General features: G+C 41.4%; 1 protein-coding gene across 8 annotated transcripts in view; it reads right to left on the bottom strand.

Annotated features, from left to right (window-relative positions):
- LOC108436868 (adhesion G protein-coupled receptor L2-like) overlaps positions 1–11,277 on the bottom strand; it is a 172,879-nt gene extending 161,602 nt beyond the window's left edge. For all 8 annotated transcript variants that reach the window (XM_037547743.1, XM_037530822.1, XM_037547748.1 and 5 more), the window contains exon 1: positions 10,862–11,277. The gene's annotated coding sequence lies outside the window, so the exon portion shown is untranslated. The remainder of the gene's footprint in view (positions 1–10,861) is intronic.
- Between the last annotated feature and the right edge of the window lie 6,538 nt (positions 11,278–17,815).

Here is a 17,815-nt window from a genome sequence, read left to right as displayed (position 1 = left end):
TGACATTCAAACGGCTTAAATAGAAAAATCTGAATAAATAGCCTGCAGCACCGCTTTCTTTTAAAAGTTTTAAGTCCATTTCTTTCAACAACAACCAAAGAAATAGCCATGAAAATGTTATGACAACTGGCTGCTTTCATTTTCCTCTTTAAAATAGTTTCACTTTGCAGACATTTAAGCCATTTCTGAAAATGTGCCTTTGGATAATGTCCTTGTATATCACCTCTATGACAGTGGTTTAAGCATAGTGCACAGCGGTAAAATAGCTTCAATAAAGAGCTTAATATAGCTGACACCGATCCATTAAAATATGCCTTGATCGACCCCAATACTGATTTCTCTTCAGATCGGACAGGGATGTCCATATAATCTCCCACCATCCCACTGCGGAAGGCTCAGGTAAATAGCATGACCATCCTCAGTAGATTATCCACAGCTGCTCAGTATGATGAGAGAGGGACAGTGTTAGATAGGACCATCCTGCTATCACACGAGCTCCTATTCGAAATGATTGCGCATGAGAACGCAGTGGGGCTTCAGGATCAGTGATATGAGCTGCAGTCTGAGAGGGATTAGCCTTTCTGCCCGCTACACAAGGGCACAATCAAACCGCAATGCTGCTCCAGTGTTGTTCTTTAATGCTATTTTCGCAGACTGCTGACATCACTGCGTGTGTATTGTACTGGTAAAACGCTTGCACACATTGACCCACCTATAAAAAAGCCAAACTAATTATTGTTCTAATTACTGCATTCGCTTTCACACTATAAGGAACAGCGAATATTTCTGCCTGAATTGTCAGCACTGGCTTAATTATTTCTTTTAAAATACAGGCCCATATTGCTGTGTTGTACAAAAAAACAGTCATTTCATCATTAATTTATAATTACTTTTGATTCGATTGGCCAGTATGTTGTTCTAAACTTCTTTTCACTTGCTAATGGTAATCATGTGATTTCTATAGGGTGAACACAGTTTCCATCATCTGCCAAGGGCTCCAACTGCTCTGCGATTAGAGCTTCTCACTCCCGTTCTTACAGCTTGTTGATTCTTTTCGCAGTGCACGGATCTGAAACCTTCTACTTTTTTACATCAGTTTGCTGCTCAGAGATCCATCCACAGACGTCGTCCGAGCCCTGTCCAGCGTAGTCTATGGAAAGCATCGCTTTGAAAGATATTTTCCAGTTGCGTTTGAGCGAGGGTGCCACGATTGCAGATTCATAGTAATCAGTGCGCTGCAGCTGGGCTTCATATGGTCCAGAAAACAGAATAAAGGAATAAAAAAAGTTAAATATAGTAGCGGCACTAATAATGTATTGCCTTAACACGTTAACATATTAACAGCCCTGCATATACACTGTGCCAAATGGCTCATCAGATCAACCTAAAAATTGTGGTAACAACTTTGCAGTTGTTAAAAAATTGCAAAATTGGCATTAATAAGTAAATTAACTGGTTTTCTTCAGGTTAAATAAATACTTTAAATGACCAATTTTTTCAAGCAAAGTAATTGTTTAAGTTGAATAAAACTAATTCAATTGCTTGTTACTACATGACGTAATATTTTTAGGTTGATCTGACGAGCCAGTTTTTACAGGTTATCAATGCTGCCCATAAAAAAATATTTAAAAAAACACCATCATTTCAATTTTTTTCCTGATTTGTATTTTTCTACACTATTTGAGCTCAGCAGCTGCCCTTTACATTGTATTTCATAATGTGAACATCTCATAATGGACCAGCAGAAATGCTCCAAACTTGCTTTTTAAATTAATTTACATTTAAAGTTAAAATGTTTTCTTTTTTTTTTTGCCTTTTCTTGTAAAGTTATCATTTCCGAGATGTGTGGTTTTGGGGGTTTGGGGTGGCTAGTTATGGCATATTTTATCATTTGTTTGGGGCACCAAAGCGCTTTGACACAGCTATACATAAAGCACAGATTTTGATACGTTTTACGCAAAGAAAAGTTACGACAAATAAAAAGACGAATAAAATGAAGGAGAAATATTCAAGATCCTGCACTATTTCTCAGTCACTAGTCAAATGTAAGCACATTTGTGAGATTTGGGGCCAGCAGCTTTCCACAAAAAATAATGTCCTTCAGCAACATCCCTTCCTTTGAAGCACACAATTCACATAATTCTCCGGTGGATTCGCTGTCTTTAAATGAAAAGAGGGACATACGGTACCAATTTCAAAGATTTTACTGTTCATTTAAATCATTATGCATATAATATAATTAATAATAAAAAACCTTTTGTGTTATATGAAAAAAAATATAAAGACATTTGGCTCTCTGTATATCACAGTACGCCGACAGCACTGTGATGTGACATATCATGACATGCAGTCGTTTTTTTTTATAGTGGTACTGCTGACAGACATCTGACATGTCGTACCATATAGGCGTATGTATATGTGTGTGTATGTGTGTGTGTGTGTGTGTGTGTGTGTGTGTGTGTGTGTGCACCACTGGCTGAAAGTGGTGTGAAAACAGAAACCCCCACAGAGGGATGGAGTATATTATCACCCGGGCCTCTGTAGATCCTGCAGTCTCTCTCTATGCTAATAGTAGCCATTTGTTGTACTGAAGGAGCCCAGGGGCCGGCGGAGGCGTCCTGCGCTAATCCCCTGATATATTGAGTGCCGAGACCTTTGACTATCCATCAAGAGCCATTTCGGCAGCTCCAGCCGAGAGTCCTGTGTGGACACACAGGGGTTAATAAGGAAGCGAAAAGACGTCCAGCTATCCATCACTCAAAACTGACAGCTCCAACAGGGCCTGTTTGGACCCTTTTTCTTCTCTAAAAATGGGGGGGGGGCAGGATTGATCACGGAAACAAACCCTCGTCCACTGACAGCCGTCAGATAGTGTGTGCGCGCATTGTTGCGCCTAAAATGCACAAACGCACACACACACACACACACACACACCTACACACACACACTCGTAGTAGGAACATCTCCCATTTATAGTTCGAGCTCCACATCAACTTTTTTGCATAAGTGAAATTTAATGTAACGTTACATTGCTACATAACTCACATCTGCACGACTTTTTCGTGTATGACTCTCAAGTCAGCGGGAACTGCACCGTTTTTTCTTTCTGCATGGTTAAATCGTGACCATGTCAAGTCATTTAGAGTGGTTAGATGTGAATTGCTCTCTTCTAGAGTAACTTATCACCTACAAATAGCTCATTATGGTAGTTTTGCAATGAACCTTCGGCCTAAAGTGTAGTTTTTAAGTGCATGTATTATGAAAAGGCATTCCAAGGCAAAAGCGTGTACAAAGAACCCTTTTTATTAGCAAAACTCAGAGAATAGAGTGCAGGTCTGTACAGTAAATCAAATGTTTATATTTGTATCATGACCCCCAGTTCCTATCACATTATATTACATATATATAATATCAGGCAGCTTTTCAGATCAAACCATTTGGATTACGCAGACTTTTTTTTATATTTAAATAGTCAAATTATATTTTTAAATTTGCTTGAAACTTTTTATATAACTTAAGATTTCCTTTAACAGTCTCTCTTCCTGTACCGTGTATAACATTTCAACATTTCTGCTTATTTAAATCATTTACATGCAAAGTCAACGTTGTTCGATGTGGTTCACTGTACAGAAATCAAGTCTTTTCCAAGTCAAGCGCGACCAGAAACCAGACGTCAGAAACTTTCTCCAAAATCCACCTTGCTGAAAGTTATTACACGAAATGGTTCTGATTATGCCGCCAGATGTCTGACATACTGTGTTACAATAGCATTGTAAGAAACCTTTGACTTAAAACACACCTTGCTAAAATATATTCATGGTACATGCAGGGCATTAAAAGCTAAATAGTCCCCAGAGAAAACGTTCCACTAATTTGCTGTTATCAACATGACATATAAAACCACATATAATGTATAATTCATTGGTTATGTGGATAGTGAATAAGACGGCTATATTAGCGTTACAGACATCAAGATTCCTGGTTCCTATCACTACCACTGTAAAGAATTGCAACAACTGAATTACACAGCAATTTAGACAAAAACTTGCTTGAATTGTACTATTCTCCAACTTTTACTGTAGTTTCAGGTGTGACGTTATCCTATTACATATCCCACATTTCCAGTGATTTTCATGAATGAGTCTTACCAATGTGGCGTTAAACGTGCTTAATATCTTGTTAAAATGCAAACATTGCATAACGCTCCTGTACACCAGGGGAACAGGAGCAGAACCGGCGAAGGAAAGCACTAAAGCACTAAAGCCTAAAGCGATAACACATTCAGGTGGAGAGTTTTAGATTTTTTTTTAGACACAAGCTCAGCTGGATGATTTCACATCTTCGCAAATGTTGCTGTGAGTCAGAGACGCACTTATGATGTCTAGGCAAACGAATGTGCCAAGAAATCATAACCGCCTTGGTTCGCCTATTTGTCCCATTGTATTTAGCACTGGGGCATCAAGAGCTGACATCGCTGTGGCTGTAACAGAAGAGAGGAAGAAAAGTGGGCGCGCCAGCTAAGCAACCAGTGTGAATTATTTAATGTATATAACATCGTTCGCCCTCAAGGGAATCCAAACTTTGACAGAAACTTTTGTAAAGCGTTTCCATGGTAATCGCTACCAGGAAGATTCCATCAGACTCTCCTCTAATGCACACTAACGCAATCCTAACAGAGTGTTCTCAGCCTCCCAGAGGCTGCAGGGGAACAGAAGAGAAAGAATGGCAGTCGATAGAGGTGTAGTATCAAAATGGAGAGAAGGCCCTTTGAAACGTGTCTCTCTACATCCATCTGAAAATGCCAGGCTTTTTTTTTTTTTCTTTTCTTTTTATCACTCCCCAAAATGTCAGCTGTAGTTACATTTGCTGTGGCCATTTTTTCGCAGCTCTCGCCGTCCAGTTTAATGGCAGCAGTTACGCGCCCAGCAGGAGCCCACCGAGGAGCTAAAAAACCACGCAAAAACTGCTGACTACAACAGCAGCGTCCACCCACACACGCTTTGTTTCTATGAACAAAACGCACACGCTCTCTGCCCAAAACTCACTGTGTTGCAGCGCCTTCTCCTAGTTTTTGACATTGTTGGTTTATTTATTGTTTATCCATTATTTCCACATTGCTAGCAAATCAATAGGCGCGTATGATAACAAATCGATACAACTCCAGTTTACTCTGACAAAAACATCCCCTCATATTCGGTGATTACACTTAGGACACTGCGAAGGTGGGAAATGTACTGGCAGGTGAATCACACTATAATGAGCGATACCGTCTACAGGCCGCTGTTACTTTACAACTTTACAAAACGTACATAAGACAATGTCTCTAATGAAGCAAGCTCAAATTTCTAATTGCAAGAGTTATTACTGTCGTTTTGCGGCACTTTTCACACGTAATTACGCAACAATTCATGAATAATTACAATACATTACACAAGAAATTATATTTACATTCCATGTCAACACATTTGACTTTTGCACTCAAAAATGACAATTTTTCACTGAATAGTTCGGGAAAAATATGTAACTGTGATTTTTCAGACCTATTTTTGAGATCTAGCTGTAGTGTCTTTAAATAAAGCTCAAGGACTTTTTTTTTTCCACCAGCCAAATGAGCATATTCATTTTTTCAGGCTTGAATACTGAACATAGTGTGTCAGACTACCACTTCACAAGCGCCACGCTATGTTAATGACTCTACGTAAAACTTTTGGAAAACACAGAATAATGTAATAAATGCAAATATTAATGTAATAAGTGACATATTATTAAAACTTCAATTAAAATCGCTTTTATATTTCAATATAAAAAATGATTAATCGTTCAGTCCTATGACAATCAAAATTAGAATGCATGCATGATCATTTCGATTAAATTCAGCTCAAAATATTATATCTGTTCTTTTTTACTAACACAGATGTGGCATCAACCGAAACCGTTTCACCAAGCTGCAAGAGATAAATAATTCATATAAAATTACATCATGCAAATGTCCATTAATTATGCTTTACATTTAAGCATAAATACCGACTCTCTACATAAACTATGTTTGCTTATTGTGAAAACGCTAAATAACTTTATATGCTATGTCTGCCAGGCAAAGAATGTTTTGAGCCCAATCTCAACCTTATTTGCTCCCATTATCACCAGGACTGCTCTCCATTCAACAGACACCATGGAGGCAAGTCAACATTTGTGGAATTAGGTGTAGCAGTTGTGCCTCTATGCTGACACTGGATGGATAAGAAAGGGCAAAGTCCACAAGTCCAGATATCCTGTAGGGGTTTGACTTCTGACTGATTCCACACTACTGACACCACTATAACATCTGCATCTAACAGAAGGCCGAGTCGTCGACACACCACTCCCTTTTTGGCCTTTGGACTTGTGCCCCTGGACCAGAGCGACAGCTGTCAAAGTGCCATGCGGTGAGTGAGGCAGGCAGGTGGGGCTCACACGCTAGTGCAACGGTTCCCTCACACTTCACACTTTACTGACTCTGACTTACAGCTGCACAAGATAATCACTATCACAATAACAGCCTTCGCAATACCAATAACGCAGAAGGACACAATATGCAAATGAGCTTCTAACGAATCACTAAATGTTTTATTGTGGCCTTTGATGAATTGAGGCATTCACATTCCCAACAAAAGTGAATTTTGGTCAAAATAATGATGGATAATCTTAAAATTCGCCCTTACAGGCTTGCCAATGCATCTGAATTAGGTCACAATGCAAAATAATGTTATATTTCAATACTTCAAGACATTTTCTCAATATGCATCACCATATTTATGCTTCCTGGGGCAGAAGAACCAGTAGTGCCACATTTGAAAGATATTATCAAAAACTATTCATTCCACATTTCACATGCACTGCACTAAATGCACTTAAAAAGAACTAATTATCCTCACTTTGTAATAAAAAGGCAGTTCCATTCTTGAGGTGCTGACAATATCAGCAATATGACAACAAACTGGATGCATAGTCAACCAAAAAGAGCCCAAAAAGTTCCCAGAACTTCTCATATTAAACATAAACAAAAACACCACAGTACATGAAGAGGAGCCCTTACTTCAGCATAGGATTAAGCACTACCCATATTTCTAAACACACTTGAATTTAATAAGCCATGTCAGTGATAAGTCAAAATGTCAATGTTTCGGCCTTCAACAGAGTAAAAAGATTCAAATTTATATCAGGCGATCTCATTGGGCCTATATTTATAGCTTTATGGCCAACAATTAAGAGTCCTCCATTGAGCAAAATGATGTATGACCATTAAATAAAAAGAATATGTCCTAATACAACAGCCAAAAATAATAACAACTTTCCTAGTAATTAAAAAATAATTCTATTTCCAACAAACAGAATAAGGTGTTGAGTAAGACATTGAATAAGGAATTAAGTAAATAATGGCAGCTATTTATACATTTTTCAGACACATTGCAAAAAACCCACAATATGCTCAGAAAGCACACAGTCGATGTTGCAAGAAAACCTTGTATCTCCAAAATGGTCACTTTTACCAGAGAAGGATAAAATGTTCTTGACTTCCAATGGAAGTTAATGTAAGAATTTTTTCCAAGTATTTTTGGAGCATTTCTGTTTCACCATTCATCTATTTTTAAAAAACTCTAAAAGGCAGCTGGTGTTTTCAAAATGTGCAAAAGCCCAAACAAAAAACAAAAATAATGGAGATACAAGGTTCTGACTGACAACATGTTGACAAATAGAACATAATTTATCATGATAATGTGAAAAATTGTCATTTTGCCCGCCCAAATTTTCAATATATGGCAATAGTCTGAATGTATTGAATATTTAGCAAATATAGTATTTACAGCCAAACGGTTATGGTTAATAACACCAAGTCATATTCAAATCACAGCATCTGTGCTTTTGGAACAAAACCTAATTTTTAAAAAATAATAACTTTACAGGAGAAGATGTAAACAATAAATGCCAATGTAATAATATTTTTTGGACCATTTCTGCTGGGCTGCTCATCGTCATATTTTAAGGGTAACTGCAGCTCCCAAATTATGCAAAAAAAGGAAGAAAAGGGACAAAAATTGAGATAAAAGTCTCTGCACGACAGCAATGATTTATAACACTATGGCATTTCTTCACATCATGCAGCTCTAATCTTGAATACAGAAAATCCATCTCTCTCTCTCTCTCTCTCTCTCTCTCTCTCTCATGCTCTCGGACTCATTCTGCAAAACCAACAGCGTCCAAGTAGTTTCAACGACTCACCTAATCGCCCCTTAAGCACCTGGCAGAATTTGGCTTATTGAGCCAAACCATACACAATCTCTTTCTCTATGTCTCTCTCTGCCGTATCACGACTCCTCTTCATAGCGACAGGATAACCCAATTAGTAACATCCAGTACGACAGATCTCTTAGAGGACCACTCTTTTAAAACAAGCGTGCTGTTTAAACGGTCTTCACAGCAGTGCCCGCTCTAAGTGTCAGAAATGTGGCGGTGCTACATTTATATCACCTGCTAATAAGACAGTACTGAAGAGATGAAAGAGGAAAAGGTAGTAAAACTAGCAGAGCTAAGGCTGGACCACAGTTTGCCGAGCGTGGGAGGGTTGTATGTGATGTGTGTCAGGCAAATCCGCAAGAGTGAATGACTAAATAATACATCAATAAACCGAGAGTTAAAATAAATAAACAGTGAGTTAGTTAAAAAATATTTCAATCAATAAAACACACACGCTTTCATTCAAGCTTGGTGAAAAATGCATGGAATATGTTAACAGGCGGCTTAAAAGTTATAGCACACAGTATATGGTATAGTACGTACTAAATCAATGTTTTATGTATATGTGCTTTCATAATGTGCTCCATTTTGAGTCAAAGAAACATCAGCACTGGTACGAGCGATTAAAATTGCACAAAGGCTGCTTTGCACACATTCTGTGCAAAAGAATAATTTACCTGCCAGCCTTTTCAGTCCCTTTTCACAGCCAGCCAACTCTCTCGAGCTCTTTCACCCAGAACAGAGCAGGAAACAGGTCTAAATATCATGTTTACAAGCCGCATTCTCTGCTGCTTTTTTGTCTTTGTAACTGACCCTGAGAGAAAATCTCGAAACAGCAAACAACAACAACAAAACAGATGAAACCTTCGGTCTCTCTCCACAAATGTGAAAACCTCCCTGGCTTAACTGAAGTGTTGGGGGTGGGAGGGGGGATGGTAGCCCAACTTTTGGAGCTACTTTTGATATGTAAATGGACAACTAGGCAGACCAAAAGAAACCCGCAAGAAATCACACCAAACTCGAAAAGGTTTTCCTGAAGAAGAGCAGAACAAATGGAAGGGGTCTCTTTTTTTCCCCACCTGTATTGGAACCAGCCCCGCCCACCTGCGCTACGATTGGTTCGTAGTTCGCATTGGGTGAACTGCTCCTGAGTGCCAACTAGTAGCCAATCCCAGCGAAGGTGGGCAGGGCGAGGCCCCAGCACGGGTGGAGTTGGGAGCTCCAACAACGGCCCATTTGTTGAGAATTCCTTTCTGTCAGTTAGAAAGGGTGAAATGAATGAGTGAATGAAAGCACGACTGACTGAGCAGTGGGCAGCCTCTGGCCGATCAAAGGCCAAATTACTCAAAAATAATGTACTTTTTTTGGCCTACAGAGGAAAAATGTCACCAAAGTGGTTAAGTCTGCTCTCGAAATAGACCAACAGCAAGTTTTTCCAAGTGAAAAAAGCAGAATAATACTACTAATCTCCACTCTACTCTGCTTTTGAAGGGGCTCTGGCTCTGTTCTTGTGCTGCCCACTTGTCTCGGCTTTATTTTGAATATGAAATGGCTGCTTTTCTCATTATCCGCGCTCAACATAGGAGAAATAGCCCTCGTTAGCTTTGGTATGGTTTGTTGTTTTGATTCATGCACTCAGGGTAGCCTAAACAGCAGTGTGTGTGTGTGTGTGTGGGTTCACAACACACACGTCTGGACATGGGCAGCTCATAGCTGAGTGAATTATGCATGTGCAGTAAAATGATCTAATTTCTGCCGCAGCAGTAGAGCTCACTGTGGACATCTCTACACAATCATGATCACATTCATTCATCCAGCCAGGTGCTGCTTCGGTTAGATACACTCTCTGTTTAAGAGTAAAGTTTTACACACACACACACATATGTATACACACACATATATATATATATATATATATATATATATATATATATATATATATATATATATATATATAAACAAATGGAAAACGCAGGGAAAGATCTCACTGCACGCAGATGCCCCAAAAACAAGACATAGGTGATGCGAATGATGCTTTGGCTGGTGTGCTCCATCACACACGGCCTCCATTGATTAAATGCTTCATCTATAATTCCTCATCTTTCTAATCCAAAACTAGATTAAGCAGCCCAGACAAGCCACATCTGGCATCCTGCTGTGGAGCGCAGGGCTCATTTGCTGAATTAAAACCTGCTGCCCTCCTAACTCTGTTTAAACTTAATTTAAAAAAAGACGCTTTTAAAAAAGCGTCAAACGTCGTTGTTTTGGTCGAGCAGCCAACGGGACAGCACGGCCGCGCTACACCGAGCCTGACCGGCTGGCTGGAGCCTCGAGACCTGCAACTTCAGCCTCATCTCCTCTGCGTTTACTCCCAACTACCGACGCATTCGTCCAGCTCAGCGCGTGCGGGCGCGCTATTCGGCCCAAGCGCCCGGTGCCCTGTTGCACCGACAGATGCTGAGATTACGAAGCAGAACGGAGTCGGGCGGAAAACAGCGCGGTGAAGAGGACGGCAGCGGAGACGTCCTGCCTGCATCGCATGTGGTCAAGTGGGGGAACAGAGGGAGACGGAGGCCTGCTTACTCACCGAGGGTCCCAGCTGCGCGTTTCTGGTGCTTTCTTCTTCTTTCGTGGCTGTTCTTGTCGGTGGTCGCGGTCTTTCTTGGTGCTGCTTCAGTCTCGACGTGCGGCGCAAAGCCCCGCGCGCTGCTGCATTGCTCTTCCAGCACGAGCTCCTCGCATAAACTCCATCCCAAAAGCCCAAAGCCGAGCGCGCGGCGAAGAAGAGAGAGGGGCGTAGAAAACGAAAACGAGCCCCCCTAACGCGCCATGTCCGCGCTGTCGAGGTCGAGAGTGAGAGCCGGAGAGGGTTGAAAAAGGGAGAGCGGTGCAAAAACGCGAAGGAGACGCGTTCACGCGTTCAGGCGCGAGGCAAAATCAAGCGTCGCCTTGCCATCGCTGCGCGGAGGAGAGAGAGCGAGAGAGGGAGAGAGAGGCGGGGGGCGGCGGGGTGGTGGTGGTGGGGGGGGGGGTGTGTGAGAGAGAAAGCCAGCCGCAGACGGAGCGAATGTGTGTGTGTGTGTGTGTGTGTGAGGGGTGGAGGGAGCGAGGAGAGGACCCGAGCTCGGACGTGGCTCGCCAGAAGTCTCTATCTGAGAGCCTATGTGTGCGCGAGAGCGCGCGTTTTGCAGCAAGTTGAGGAAATCCCAGTCGCATCGAGCTCGAGCGGAGCAGACTGGGCTGGATTTTGAGTGAAAAAAGAGGGGGTGGGGAGGAGGTGTGTGTGTGGGGGGGGGTGCACGGTGCCGTGGCTGAAGTCTCTCCGCAGCAGCTGCCTGAGATAAAACCTACCAAAAAACCTGGCAAGGAGTAGGCAGCGGGACCTGGAGCTAGAGCTGGAGCTCGAGTCACACGCGCCCAACTTCATTAGCCTACGCACCAAGCGCGCGCGCACGCACGCACGCACGCATGAACGAGGCGGCAATCTGATCCAGCAGCTCAGCACAGGCCCATGTGCTAAGGCATGCAACATGTACAGGACATTGCACGCATACGTAATACGGCCCACATGGGCGCACAAGAAGCCCCGTTGGCCTAATCGTGCGGTCTCATCAGACACCTTGTGTGGTGGAGGCTGAAAATCCAAAGCCTTTTCTCAGTAATGAGGAGATCATTTTGGGGATGAAGAGAGACATGTCCAGTGGGTGTTGATGTAACTCTATTTAACTCAGCCTCTGTCCACTCTGGATCCAGTTTCAGATTACCATTGTCGGACGCTTCATGATGGACTTCAAGTTGAGTCGTGATATATTTATTTCTGAAGAACTTTCAGAATCAGCAAATGTTCGTAACTGTGTTGCACAGCGACTCAGAATATAAACAAGCAGCATGTAATACTCATAACGTGGATGAAGAGGCAGGAATGCTAGAATAGTGCCAAAGTAAGTATATTAAAGGGAGAAAAACACAGTAAGAGTGAAACAGGAGGAAACACAAAAGGCACCGCAAACCTTTCACAGAGGCGTCTGCAGCAGAGAAGCAATGGGTCTTAAAAGAGTCACTGATATTACTCTAGTGTATATATTCCAAACATTCAAAGAATTTTGGTCTTCATTAGTCTGGCGTATTGCTCACACCTTAACGCACATTTTCTTCCATTTTGTTGAATTACATCTCGCCACACTGTTAGAAATAACCGTACAGTGCAGGTGCAGTTTTCATTCAAATACTGAGGTGCACAAAATGTTAATGCACCCCTAAAGGTGCAACACTGGCTTTAAGGTCCAATTATGTACCTTAAGTAAGTTTTTACCAGGTGTAAAATACATATTTGTACCTTTTCACAACCTAAAGTTTTAAAACGGAACAATAAAAAAGCTTGAAGACATGATGACAATATAATTTCAATGGATGATGGTACAATTATGATCCCTGACCAAAGGTACTGAGATGTATCCTATGTGGGTATCACTCCAGTGAAAAGAGGGGAACTGCCCCAGTGACAGTTTCCTACCATCATTTCTAAGAGTGTAGCACAACAAAAAGAGTGCACAATAATTTACTGTTTATCTATTGTACTCACAGTACTCATACTACAAGCCCAATTCCAATGAAGTTGGGACGTTGTGTAAAACATAAATAAAAACAGACTACGATGATTTGCAAATCCTTTTCAATCTGTATTCAACTGAATACACTACAAAGACAAGATATTTAATGTTCAAACGGATAAACTTCATTGTTTTTTGCAAACATTCACTCATTTTGAATTTGATGCCTGCAACATGTTCCAAAGAAGTTGGGACAGGGGCGTGTTTACCACTGTGTTACATCACCTTTCCTTTTAACAACACTCAATAAGCGTTTGGGAACTGAGGACACTAATTGTTGAAGCTTTGTAGGTCGAATTCTTTCCCATTCTTGCCTGATGTACAACTTCAGTTGCTCAACAGTCCGGGGTCTCCGTTGTCGTTTTTTGCGCTTCATAATGCGCCACACATTTTCAATGGGAGACGGGTCTGGACTGCAGGCAGGCCAGTCTAGTACCCACACTCTTTTACTACGAGGCCACGCTGTTGTAACACATGCAGAATGTGGCTTGGCATTGTCTTGCTGAAATAAGCAGGACGTCCCTGAAAAAGACGCTGCTTGGATGGCAGCAGATGTTGCTCCAAAACCTGTATGTACCTTTCAGCATTAATGGTGCCTTCACAGATGTGCAGGTTACCCATGCCATGGGCACTAACACACCCCCACACCATCAGAGATGCTGGCTTTTGAACTTTGTACTGAAAACAATCCGGACAGTCCTTTTCCTCTTTGGCCTGGAGGACACGACGTCCATGATTTCCAAAAACAGTTTGAAATGTGGACTCGCCAGACCGCAGGACACTTTTCCACTTTGCGTCAGTCCATCTCAGATGAGCTCGGCCCAGAGAAGCCGGCGGTGTTTCTGGGTGTTGTTGATTTATGGCTTTCACTTTGCATAGCAGAGTTTTAACTTGCACTTGTAGATGGAGACGAACTGCGTTCACTGACAGTGGTTTTCTGAAGTGTTCCTGAGCCCATGTGGGAATATCAGTTACAGAATGATGTGGGTTTTTAATGCAGTGCTGCCTGAGGGATCAAAGGTCACAGGCATTCAATGTTGGTTTTCTGCCTTGCCGCTTACTTACAGAGATTTCTCCAGATTCTCTGAATCTTTTGATGATATTATGGCCTGTAGATGATGAAATCCCTAAATTCCTTGCAATTGCACGTTGAGAAACGTTGTTCTTAAACTGTTGGACTATTTGCTCACGCAGTTGTTCACAAAGTGGTGAACCTCGCCCCATCCTTGCTTGTGAACGACTGAGCCTTTCAGGGATGCTCCCTTTATACCCAATCATGACACTCACCTGTTTCCAATTAACCTGTTCACCTGTGGAATGTTCCAAACAGGTGTTTTTTGAGCATTCCTCAACTTTCCCAGTCTTTTGTTGCCCCTGTCCCAACTTCTTTGGAACGTGTTGCAGGCATCAAATTCAAAATGAGTGAATATTTACAAAAAACAACAAAGTTTATCCGTTTGAACATTAAATATCTTGTCTTTGTAGTGTATTCAGTTGAATATAGGTTGAAAAGGATTTGCAAATCATCGTATTCTGTTTTTATTTATATCTTACCCAATGTCCCAACTTCATTGGAATTGGGGTTGCATATTATACAATTACAGTACTGGATTTCTAAGTGCACTCCTATATTGCGATTACTCTAAAGTGCACCCACAGCTATTCTGAGGTCTGTTTTACAGAGAAAGCTCATGAAACACCACCGTAGTTCTGTTTATCAATCCCACCATGAACTGAACATCACATTACAGCTGTTACTGCATTATTAATTATAACATGGCAGGATAAACTAGCTACTGAAACACGAGCATCATCATGTTTAGAATAACAAAACATGGAAAATACATTCAAACATACTGTGGCATTGTGCTGAAGAGGAGTCAGGTGAGGCCATAATTATTGCTCAGGAAATTTGCTCTTTATTCAAACCAGCAGAATAAGCCACTATCAACCAGCTTGAACAGCAGGAAGGCCACTTATAGCCATTCTATTCGCAGTGGCCAACCAGCCCGCACGATCTAAACCAAAACACAACACAAATAACACATGTGCAGACTTTAAACTGAAGAACAACAGCATCAACAACATTAAACAAAAATGTTTAGCGTCTCTTTCCAGCAGGGGGGACGGAGCGCATGGTGCACCTTTGTATACCAAAGCTGTAAAGTCCCTTCTGCAACACGGTGGAAGCAACAGCTGCCATAGTATCTTCGTGTAAAGAGTAGAGAGAGAAAAAAAATGTGAGATCCATCCCTGTCACTACAGTGTTCAGAGACAGGCTACCGCACACAGTAGTCACTTTCTTAACTTGCGTAGCAAATAACACTTATTTACTGTAAGATCCAACTTTTTAACTTCATTGACAGGAAACATGACCAGTTTCTCCCAGAATGTATAATTTTACAGCAGTCTGCTTTATTTAAACAGTAGGCTGTTGCAGTGTATCCACTGTAAATATATGTAAACTCTTGACAGTGTAACCCATAAAATCAAGAAGTGTGTATTCTAATCATTCAGTTGAAGGAGATATTTTATTATGATTTAAGTTATTGTTAAGTCTTGTTTGGTAAAAATAAAAACCTCCCGATTTATGCCATGTTTTTGTCATTGCTTGACATTGAGATACACAGAAAAAAATACAGAAATGCAAACACAGATGTGTCCGTATACAACGTAAATGCAACGTAAATGCAATGTAAATGTTATTATTACGAGCTACTAAGTAATTACATGTGCAATTACAAATTATGTGTAACTACTGCAGTAAACTGCCAGTTTTAACTCTCAACATGTAAGTGTTAAAATGTATGAACTGAACTGCAAATGGAGGGACAAAATCAGCAGGATGAAAGCACAAAGACGCTAAAGCCAGAGGAGAGCTGGAAAAGGAGAAAAAGGGATCGAGAGAGGTACAGAGGGAACCGAGCCACAGGCTGCACTGCAATCCGAACCCCGAGCTGCCATTTCAACACCTCGGGCCGAAAAAAATGTTTATGCAGGCCGCTATCCCCCACTAAGACATACCTCCGCAACACAGGCCTGCTGATAATTCCGGGAACCAACAGGATTAACTGAGGTGAAAAGCAGAAACATCAAATGTGGTAGGGAAGACCAGTCAATGCTTTTGAAGGGCCTCAGGAAAAAAGGCCTGTTTGGCAGGAGAACACCTTCAGCTATAGTGAGCCTCATAGAAAACAAAGGCGATGCTATAGTTTTCGGTTTGAAGATTCTGATGCGGAAAAGCTCTTGAACTTCAGTTGTCAGAAGTGCAACGTTTCCTTTGAGGAGGTGCAGAAGAAAAGGAATCCGAGTAGAAAACATTTGGGGGGGGGGGGGGGGGGGGGGGGTGCTGTAGTTGGGCCTATCCCGCTCTTAACGTTCCTTCTTTGTTTCAAAGAGCTTCAAAGCGCCCAGTCTTGATTGCCTCAACCGGGTTAAGTACATACACCACCGACACGCCATATTTCTCCATTCCGACCGCCATTCTCTACACTACCACGCTTACACAAATACAAAAACAAGCCCATTTCAAACTGTTATTGTCAGAAGATTAATTTCCACTCATTCCCTTTTTTTCCACTAGTCCAAGTAGGCTGCCAGGTCAGCGGGCTCTCTTGCACGTGGCTTCAATAACGAAAAAAAGGAGAAAGAAAAGGAAGGTGAAAAAAAGCAGTCTCTAGAGCTGCGATGGAGGGAAACACGAATTGGGGTCAAATTCACCAGGTGGAGAGAGGGGGGGATTAGCAGAGAGCGCTCATGTATACGGAGGCATAATTTTACATAATAAAGAATAGCAGAGTAAGTGAAAACAGATGTAACACAGGTAATCCACCAACACGTTCTCATAGTGGGAGACACAAAAAATGTTTATGCATCAGGCAGCAGGAACAGGGAGAGGTGTGAAGGCTTTATTCAGGCTGACCGGTCAGGGAAGGGGACAGACTGGCCTTCGTTCACTCCCTCTCTCCATACATGTCGCAATAAGAACTCACCCACCTTAATAACTACGTACTGTGTAGGCCTGTTATTCAGTTAATCATCCTAAGACCATATTTATGTGCAGTTCTGCGGTAACGTGTGGTAAAAATGTCATATTTATGGCTTCCATGTAGTAGAAATTCAATCGGTTTCTACTGCACTGACTACTGCTGTGTATAAAGGATCATCGGTGAGGTTTGGAGGCAAAACGTCATAAATGGATTATTTCCTCTATGAAAATTTGAAAGTGTTTTGTTTCAAAATGCATTACAGATCACTTTCATGAATTTTCTTTATGACATATGTTGTTGGGAGTGGGCGTCACACACATAATAAACATCAAAGGTATATTGTGATTAATATAATATTTACTAGAGAAATAAAAGTTACTCAAAAAATCCATTCAAATCACTAATTACATCAAACTTATTACCTCCTGAAAAAGTAATCTAACTACTCATTACCAGCTGGAAAAGAAGCAATCCTGTGATGCTTTATTTAGAATGAAATAGCCAGTTTAATATGAATTAAAAGGTCTGTCACCATTTAAGAAGACAGCTAATGCTGTTTAAAAACTGTAGAAACTAGCCAGTAAAAAGGGAACCAAAACAGCTGCAACCAGTAAAAAAGTGTGAAAAGGTCTGTTAAGTCTGGTCTGTTTAGGTGAGGTTGAGGGTCTTCATACAGTCAGTTTCATATTAGCATGATGGAATTGCTCACCAAGTGTAATAATAAACATCAAAGGTATATCGATGCAGTCGAATCAAAGTCGTCATTTGCAGGAAGCAAGATTAAGAGACCCTTATTAGTCCCACAACGGGGAAATTTCACCTCCGCATTTAACCCATCCATGAAGTGAAACACCACATACACACTAGGCAGTGAGCACACTTGCCCGGAGCGGTGGGCAGCCCAATCCACAGTGCCTGGGGAGCAGTTGGGGGTTAGGTGTC

Source organism: Pygocentrus nattereri, chromosome 2, assembly GCF_015220715.1.
Source record: "Pygocentrus nattereri isolate fPygNat1 chromosome 2, fPygNat1.pri, whole genome shotgun sequence".
Classification (NCBI taxonomy): Eukaryota; Metazoa; Chordata; class Actinopteri; order Characiformes; family Serrasalmidae; genus Pygocentrus; species Pygocentrus nattereri.
Note: the sequence above shows the minus strand (reverse complement) of the source record. Positions and strands in the feature narration are given on the sequence as shown.